An 8,819-nucleotide genomic window follows, 5' to 3' on the forward strand; every position below is an offset into this window, starting at 1 on the left:
ATTGGGCTTAGCCCAACCACTAGTCTCTAGCAGCGGCATGACAATGAGAGGACGGGAAGGTAGGTGGCGACGACGGTACTCTCTCTCTCTCTCTCTCTCTCACACACACACACACACACACACACACACACACACACACACACACACATTACAGAGCTACCAATTGTTTTAGAGACAAGAACTTCCATGGATTGATATCTTGGTTACTCACCGAGGTGAAAAGCTCGCTGGTACCTACAAACCCTTGTGCTTTGGGGACCAGCAAATTACTTACCACCAAGTAAGCAATTACTCTTGTTTCAAGCAGCCGCCTCTCTCCTATCAAATATTCTCCGAACCTTTGCTCTCTGCTTTGGGTTGATGACTTTTTTTATAAAAAGGTGGAGTTTCTAGTGGCCTTCTCTTTGTAGGAGTTAAAACTTTTGCCAACTCATTTCATTATTGCTAAAAAATTCTCTCCAATTCTTTGTCATGCACATAGAGTTCAAAAGTTTTGATCTTGCTACAACATGCATCATATGATTTGCGTCAACATCACACACAATCATGGACATGCCATCACACAATCGCTTCGCTGGCAGCAACCAATATGCTTACAACCAGGTCACATCTTCATAGCCACACTGCCTTAAAAAATTAGCAATCCCAAGCAGAGACCAAGTGTCCACTTGAGAGTCATTAGTTGTGTCAATACGCTGATCTAGATATCTCTTGTTTGCCCCTCCGCCAAAAAACAACGCACTATGATGAATCTCTGCTAAAAATAGCTCACGTGTAGTTTGGTCTTACGTGCAAGGGGGTGGAGGATCTAACGTCATAAACACCGCATACAACAACGAAGACTAGCAACAAATCGCTATCTTTGCAAGAAAAACAAATTACTAAAACAAATCTAATTTCGAAGAACCTAAACAACTCGGGTCCCGATTCAGACAAACTGGGGAAATAATTCGGGGAAACCTCATCAACCGTGGAGGCAGATCTTGATGGAGCCGTCACACAAGAGCCATCGCCGACGCACCTCCGGCCACCTAGCTCGAATAGAGATTTGGGGAAGGAGTTGGAATGGCGATCTAGAAATAGAACGTGTGGGGATGGCGAAGGCGGGGGGGGGGGGGGGGGGGGGGGATTGTCCCATATTCCTGTCAACAGTTGTTACCCTGTGGTGCCCTGTCTGACGTGTCAAGGGTCCATAGTGCAATGTGCCCAGTCAGAGGGGGCTTGGTAGAATTTGGACCTGAATGGAATATTTACTACATTTGGAGGACCTGGAGGATGATGTCCATAGTTCAAGGACATACGTGACACCACTGAATGAAACATTGATGCGCTTCACTCAGTTGTTCCAAAGATCGATACATTCTTTTTTGTAACTTAGAGAGTATCGGTATAGTCTTCAGAATAAATAAAATATTATTTGTACATTTTTTTAAGATTGGAAGGACCGAGAAAATAGATGTAAGTGTTGAGATATTGTTTTACAGAAATGATGATTTAACCATGGCAAATCGAACGTTTTCGAGGGCAATTTTAGTGACATGAGTGTGACAAGTTTAAGTCAAACGCACGGCAATTTCCTGACAAAAAATACACTAAGCAAGGATTTGTCATGTTTGCCAACGAAAATTGCCATCCTTACATCACTAAAATTGCCATCAAAAAGTTTGATTTGCCATGGTCAAATTCCGAATGTTCAGGCGTCATCGTTCGTCCTCTCCATCCACACCACAGAAACTTTCTGCACTCAGAAGCAGACACCACACTACAGCGCTCACCAACCCAACAGACTATCGCTGGCGCCATGGACGGCGCCGCAGCCAGCACGGCGCCCCGAAAGAAGTTCGCCAAGGATCTGCAAGGGCTTGGGCCACCTAGTCTCCATGATTGAGATCGGCAAGGTCTTCGCGGCCCGCGGCCTTGTCCTCGCAATCCTCATCGTCAAGCTGCCGCACGACACGGGAGTGACGGGGCCGTTCCTTGCGGGCGTCACGGCAGCCAACCCGTCCATCTCCTTCCACCACCTCCCTCTGGTCGACCTCCCGCCCATGGAGTCTGGCCACCCCAAGGCGGTGACCTTCGAGGTCGCCCACCTCTCCAATCCGCACCTTCATGACTTCCTCGCCCGCGCCTCCCCGGTGATCCTTGTGGTGGACTTATTCTGCTGCGTCGTTGTCGACATCGCCGCGGAGCTCCGCGTACCCACCTACTTCTTCTTCATGTCCGGCGCTGAGGTCTGGCGTTCTTTAAGGATCTACGTGACACTACTGAATAGTTCGATGAACAATGATGCACTTCATTCAGTTGTTCCAAAGATCGATACATCCTTTTTTTGAAACTTACAGAGTATCAGTACGGAGTCTTCGTAATTAATAAAATATTATTTGTGAATATTTTTAAAGATTGGATGGGCCAGAGAAAATAGCCGTAAATGTTGACATATTGTTTTATTTCATTCCTCCAACGCGGTACATATCGTGGATGTTTTCTTGGAGCGCGGGTAGATTGACGCGCCTACTTCTTCTTCACATCCGGCGCGTAGGTCCACGCGTTCTTCCTGTACCTCCCAGTCCAGCACACTCAGAGCGCTGCCAGCTTTCGGGACATGGGCGAGGAGCTGGTGCACATGCCAGGGATCCCCTCGTTCCTGGTGACGCGGGCCCTCAAGCCACTCATGGACCGTGACGACGTGGCGTACAGGGGATTCTTGGGGGTGTCCGCCTACCTCAGCCAGTCCCAGGGCATCATCATCAACACCTTCCGCTCGCTCGAGGCGCGCGATAAGGACACCATCCGCGCCGAGCTCTGCACGGCCCTGGGCCACCCGACGCCTCCCGTCTACTGCATCGGGCCACTGGTCAAGTCGGAGGAGGTGGGCGTGGAGCGCGGCCATGAGTCCCTCGCATGGCTGGACACGCAAGCAAAGGCCAGCGTGGTGTTCGTCTCCTTCGGAAGACTCGGTCTGTTCAGCGTGAGGTAGATCAGAGAGATAGCCATTGGGCTGGAGGCGAGCGGCCAGACGTTTTTATGGATCGTGCGGAGCCCACCCAGCGACGACCCGATGAAGAAGTCTGACGAGTCACGGGAGTCGGACCTCGATGCTCTCCTCCCATATGGCTTTCCGCGTCGGACTAAGGGCTCAGGAGCCGTCGTCACATCGTGGGCGCCGCAGTGCGAAGTGGTGGAGCATGACGTGGTTTGTTTCTTGACGCACCACGGGTGGAACTCCGTGCTAGAGTCGGTCATGGCCGGCGTGCGCATGCTCGCCTGACCGCTCTACGTAGGGCAACCACTTATCAGGGTCTGCCTGGAGAAAGAGTTGGGTCTGGCCATGGCGGTGGAAGGGTACGGCAAGGAGGTGGTTGAATCCCACAAGGTGACGTTCCAGGTTAGGTGGATGACGGAGTCTGGCGGCGGGATGGTGCTGCAGGAGCGGATGCTGGCGGCCATGCGGTAGGGCAAGGACGAACTAGTCGAGGGCAGGGAGTCGATTATGACCTTGACACAACATTTGGAGGGTTGGATGGCTTCATCTTCACATGGGAGATGAGTAGATGTATTTCTAAAATGTAGTGCACATTAGATTTAAAATAGGTCAAAACTTGGAAAGTTTGATCCAAAGTGCCTTTCTGCTCCCGAGCTCAAATGAGCTCGGTGAACAGTAAAATCGAAAAAAAAATCACATTCCTGTAAGGCGTGGTAAAAAAAATCAGTACTCCAAAATGCTTTTGAAAGTGGCATTTTCATAGTACCAATTTTGTTTTCTTTGGACACGCCTTCTAGGAATGTGATTTCATGACGATTTTTGCAAGAAATTAAAACTTCTGTCAATGTTTCACCAAAAAAATTGGATTTTTTTGAATTTTTTTCGATTTTGTTTTGATTTTACTGTTGAGCCGAGCTCATTTGAGCTCGGGTGGACGGAGCTTGGGTGCAGAAACTCTGCATCCAACTTTGATCAAATTTATGGAAGATTTATCAGTATCAGTATCAGTATCAATATATATCATCATGAAATAGATTTTCATACAGTATATATTTGGTATTGTAGATATACATAATTTTATCTATACTGATAAATCTTTCCATAGGTGGGCGTGGAGCGCTGCCATGAGTGCCTCGCGTGGCTCCAAAATGCCGAAAGTAGTCAGACGGGTCGTACGTTTCTGCCGGCGCAGTGCAGCAAGATGACAGATCTCCGGTGACGACTCCCTTCAGATGGAAATGGACCTCTCGAGGCTATTCGACGTGCCACTATAGAAAGATTCTGAGGACCTGTGTCCGGGACGTGCTTGATGAACCTAAGACCATGAATCTCGTAGTTGGAGCTTGAACAGGTATTGTCCAAGAAGTTCCCAATGCCTTCCATTTCTATGTGTAATTTATCAGAGCCAAACGTACAAATAGAGTGTGTGGCAATATCTGTTAGGTGAAAGACAAAACACTTGCTACGTTAGTGGCCTGTGTGGAGGGGGAAGCTATATATGAGAAAGGACATCTTTCATTACGAGGTAGCACGACAAATCAGTAACGTAGGTGAGAAGGCACTCTTATGGCTACATGCATCATTCTGATGTAGAGACCGGGGGTTATCCTCCTTCTCTGAAAAAAATATGAGCAGGAACTCTTATCTCAACAAAATATTGCCGACTTTTAATATTTTAGTAATTGCAGAAAATAGCAAAATAATTGTCCGTTATCCAACTAATGCTTTGTCCTTGTGATTTAGAACACTCCTCACTAAAGATAGGTGTGCTCTCATGCTTCATGCTTCATGTATGTTCTTTCATACGAGGCTCACCTCTGTTTGTTTCTTGCAAGAATGGGACTTCACTGAAAATTGTGGTCTTTGGCTGAAAATTGACTCAGATTCAGAAGATGCATATAAACTTGCTTTTAGTCATGGACATGGCAGACACTGTGCAGTTACCCCCAGGACGAGAAGGACACCGAGGTGCAGGAGGCCACGTAGAGTTGGTGCAGGTGTGCACGTGGTGTCCTTAAAGAGGATGCGGGTCTGATTCGGACTCTCTCTTCCCCAGGCAGACCATTGGACTCCTCTTCTTCCGATTTGTGCTGGTTATGGATCTCAAGATCCTTGTTTTTGCATCAAAAGGAAATGACTGCCTTGGATGACAGTCAGCAAGAGCGCCAATCGGTTCCAACTCCAAATTCGTCTTAACTTCCTTGTTCTCTGCCATCAGGTATGTCCGTTGCGTCCACAGGTCCTTCTAGGTTCATCCCCGGCTCTAGCGACGGTGAGAGCTGTTAGAATAAATCCGAGACGCATCGTCGATCTACCAAGGACTAAGCAATTATACAAGTATGGCATCGAAATTTGTTAACATGGTTCACCGATATAACTACATTTTTGAAGCATGACTACGGGCGCGTCTCCTTATGACACCGCTACAATACCGCACCCCGACCGCCGGCGCCGGTACACGCCGCCGGCTCCTCCACATGCATGTGCTATTATGTTTCATAGGTTACATCATGTGTCTACCTCCGATATATACGAGAGGGTTAGGATACAAGTGTCCTACTTGGACACGACTCCTACCTTATCTACACACGGTCCAAAACCAAGTTCAACTGTAAACTACCTTGTACAATAATATTTGACATAACTTTAACAAACTTCACCTTGGCAAATATTCTTCACCACCTTGGATTTATCCATGCGTCGAACCTCCATGTACATTGGACATGAGTTATACCATGAGCATAGCTGCTACTCCAAGACTCCAGATGACTCCACCTGCAACTGTAGTCCCTTCTCGTCTTTTTCACAGTCAACACTCGAGAAAAATCAAATTCCTTTTTACTTTACTTTGTGCTCCCAACTTTCGGAGTATCCGCTCAACGCCATCACACACCGATCATTGTCTGCGTGAAAGTGAACAACTCACATATTGGACGTCACATATATGAGTTACCTGAACTCAATATCACCGCTTTTTCATGACCGTCTATCTGAAACTTAAAGGAATTTCACCGTCGCCCTGTATCACCCTGAGTCAAATTCACAGTTGTCTCACCCCTTTTCCCGAATAGTCTTTGACATGTTCCACAGCTATAGCACTCCACCTCCTTCTGTATTTGTCATCCGCACTTTGCCATGTGCACTGAACACCACAGAATATACGGTCATGTACTCTCTCAGCTTTTGACAATTTCAGACTCTCCGCCACTTTCTCAGATTCTCCATGGTCAATTCATGTCCCTCTTCTGGCACCGATAGACCCAGTCACCAACTTGAATCCGGTACTCGTCAACACTGCTTCAGCACCCCTGCACAATTTGTCTGACCGCATATCTGACCACCAGTGCCTTGGCCTGTTGTTGTGTCCCATGCTTACCGCACGCCTCGCCGTTATCACCGCGTCGAGCCTCTGCTGTCCTGGTCGAGTCTACCAGGTAGCTAGCCCACACTGTCTCAACCCCCACTGCAGAGAACCACCGATCATCACCGACCGATGCCGAGTATCACGTCACCATCAGACCACTGGTACCCAGTCCGATCCACGTGTCTCTCGCTATCCCGCTGAAATAGGATTCGACTCTTCGAATTCTTACGCCGTAGCCCCTCCATCAGCACAGAGTGTAGTCCTCCATCAGACTCGAACTCCACCTTCAACATGACTCCATGGTGGTTGTACGTGCCACCCTCCCGCGCCCTATCGACTCCAAGCTCTCATGTGCACTGTCTTGAATCAACCCCGCGCCATAGTCTGTCGAAGCCGCACAAGCCCTCAGGCCTGCACCATGTGTTTTCACGCCCCAGAAGTCGGCCACCATCAGCATCACGCTCCTATGTCGTCGTCGCTGAAATCACCACCGTCTTCTGCGTTGACCAACATCCATGTCGGTCCATCAGACTGTCCAGTCCGCCCCAGCTGAAATTATCCGACTATAAACATGCTCTACCCTGCGTCGTGTCCGCCTCACATATCTGTGCATTGCCTTGACGCCCTGTGTACGCATGATCCCTGTCACGACACACTGTCCTCCTCCACATACTCGGAGCCCACTTAGCAAATCTTGATAGAAAAACTTCCATGCAAACCTGACCTGAAGAATACTTTGCATAATTATTATTTTCCGTCACTATTTGCTTGTGCTTCTCCATGTACCCTTAGCAGCAAAGATCTGAATCCATCTCCTAGTTGCCTATGTACACAAACACACACTCATATCATGTGAAGCTTAACACACTCGTGCCTCTTTTTTCCTTTAAACAAATCCTCGATCCATTGCCTCTCGTCAGACCAACTAACCTTGCTCCCGATCAATTAGCTCACAGCCTACTTCCACACGGTGACACGCATCGATCAGCCCCGCCTGCTTGAGTGGCTCCCATCAGCCCCGCATGGGCCTCACGCCACAGCACGCTGCATCCCCCCAACGACCCACAGGGCCATAGCTGCAGCTTCGCCCGGTCCAATTCTGGCTGGGTTTCGGCCCTTGCACCACGATCTCGCAGCCTGTGTTTCTCTCGTCGCTGGCTATGCTCGCCTGCTAGCGCTAGGGTTCCTGCCGCTCGATGCTTGGCACAGCCGCCACACCACCAAAACGTCCGGCTGCTGCCTCCAATCGGTCTCATCATGCAAACCGTCTAGTTCAATCCGCCGAGAAGTGTCACCGCCCCCAATTGCTTCACCATGCCAATATCACCGCAGGCACACCGCGCGCAGCGTCAAACCCATCGCCTCTGAACGCGATCTTGGCTTCTCTCTGCTTCCATGCGAACCATACGAAATCAGCACACCTACTCTAGATCAACAATCCATGACCGTCGAACATAGAACCTTGCACATGATATCACTTGTTAAAATAAGTCCGAGACACATCGTCGGTCTACCGAGGACCAAGCAATCACACGAGCACGACACCGAGATTTGTTAACGAGGTTCACCGATATGGCTACATCCCCGGGGCATGACTACGGGCACGCCTCCCCATGACACCGCTACAATACCGCACCCCGACCGCCCAGGCGCCGGCACACGCCGCCGGCTCCCCCACGTGCCTGTGCTATTATGTTGGCATAGGTTACATCGTGTGTCTACCTCCGGTATATATGAGAGGGCTAGGATACAAGTGTCCTACTTGGACACGACTCCTACCCTATCTACACACAGTCCAAAACCAAGTCCAACTGTAACCTACCTTGTACAATAATATTTGACACAATTTTAACAAGAGCTAGATTGACAAGATAACAGAATGGTGTTGCTGGTCTTATCTCTTTGATTTGTGTTCGTAGGTAAGTCTTGCAGCTCTCTCCTCCTGTTCTCACATGAATACATGAGCAAATTCAGTTGTGGTTAATTTGATATACTGATTTGGTTGGCTTTGTACCTACACAAAACTTTAGAAAAGAGATTACCAGGATGTGTTTGTTGGATCTATTTTTAATCAATCAGCTGTAATGTAAGGAGAGGAGAAGGATACAAAAGAGGAAGAAGCGCCCGGAAGGACCAGGCGATCATGATGGGTGGCCATGCATCGGCTGTTGTGCTGCCACTAAGCCAACTTTGAGGAAATCGATCGATCAATCAGTCAGAGCAGGGAGAAAATAGGAGGGAGAAGCAGAGAACAATGAGGTCAAGAAGATAAAAAAGAACAACTTAATATAAGGCGTGTAGTTGCTGCTGCCAAGTCCTGTCACAGGCTCTCCTTGTCCTGATCTGATCTGGATGCTACTAGGTCGATCTATGATGTTTGTTTCCTGTGTTTACATGGTAGAGTGATTGCTGCACTCGCTTTTGGCTGTGATGCAATTTGGGAACTCATTCAATGAGTTGAGGGTGCAGGTA

General features: G+C 48.6%; 1 pseudogene; it reads left to right on the forward strand.

Annotated features, from left to right (window-relative positions):
• The first annotated feature begins 1,538 nt into the window (after positions 1 to 1,538).
• On the forward strand, positions 1,539 to 3,454 carry LOC125518277 (anthocyanidin 5,3-O-glucosyltransferase-like; annotated as a pseudogene).
• Positions 3,455 to 8,819: the final 5,365 nt, after the last annotated feature.

This window comes from Triticum urartu, chromosome 7A (assembly GCF_056163025.1).
Source record: "Triticum urartu cultivar PI428250 chromosome 7A, HENAU_Tu73, whole genome shotgun sequence".
NCBI classification, from domain to species: domain Eukaryota; kingdom Viridiplantae; phylum Streptophyta; class Magnoliopsida; order Poales; family Poaceae; genus Triticum; species Triticum urartu.